This window comes from Geospiza fortis, unplaced genomic scaffold (assembly GCF_000277835.1).
Source record: "Geospiza fortis unplaced genomic scaffold, GeoFor_1.0 scaffold398, whole genome shotgun sequence".
Classification (NCBI taxonomy): Eukaryota; Metazoa; Chordata; class Aves; order Passeriformes; family Thraupidae; genus Geospiza; species Geospiza fortis.
In genome coordinates, this window is record NW_005054517.1 from 93,281 (window position 1) to 94,238 (window position 958).

The following is a 958-nucleotide window of genomic DNA, read 5'->3' on the forward strand; positions in this document are numbered from 1 at the left end:
CCCCATGGGAGTGCCCCCTCTGGGACACAATTATAGAATGGTTTGGGTTGGAAGGGGGCTTAAAGACCATCTCATCCCACCCTCGTGCCATGGGCAGGGACACCTTCCACTAGAGCGGGTTCCTTCAAGCTCCGTCCAGCCTGGCCTTGGACACTTCGGGAGATAGAACAGCCACAGCTTCTCTAGAAAACCTCTGTCAGGGCCTCACTACTCTCACAAGGAGAAATTAATTCCTAATATCTAATCTAACCCTGCTCCCTAGTGGTAAGCAATTCTTCTGGGTCCTGTAACTGCATGCTGTTGTAAGTAAATTCTCCCTGTAAGTTCCCTTCAGGTACTGAAAGGCCACAATGCCTTCTCTTTACCCCAAAGCCTTCTCTTTTCCAGGCTAAACAATCCCAACTCTGTCAGCCTTTTATCACAGCAGAGCTGCTCCATGCCCTTGATCATCCTGGTGCCTCCTCTGGATACTCCAACAGGTCCGTGTTCCTCCTCTGCTGGGACCCCAGAGCTGGAGGCAGGTAGGATCTCACCTGAGCAGAGGGGCAGAATCCTCCCCTCTGCTGCTGCCCACACTAACTTTGATAAATGCTTCTCTCCCACCTGTCAAAAAGCATCCAGCAGGCACTGAAACGTGTCAAAATCCTCGCCCACAACTGAAGGACAATGGAAGCAACCTATAAATCATGGTGCTCTTTGGCAAAAATGAATTAAGCTTGCCTTCAGATTTTGTACCCTGGACTTGCCAAGTGAGGTAGATTGTGTTTGCTTGGTGGTTTGGTGTGGTTAAACAAATATTTAAAAAGTAAATATCTATGCTTAATTAAGTATCACCATTGTTTATATTTAAGTAAAGTATGTTTAAATTAGGACAGCTTGTCTTATTGGGTTGTGTGTGAAACAAATTACATTTAAACTACCCACAGCGTCTATACAGCTTGTCTGTGTCCACCCCTTT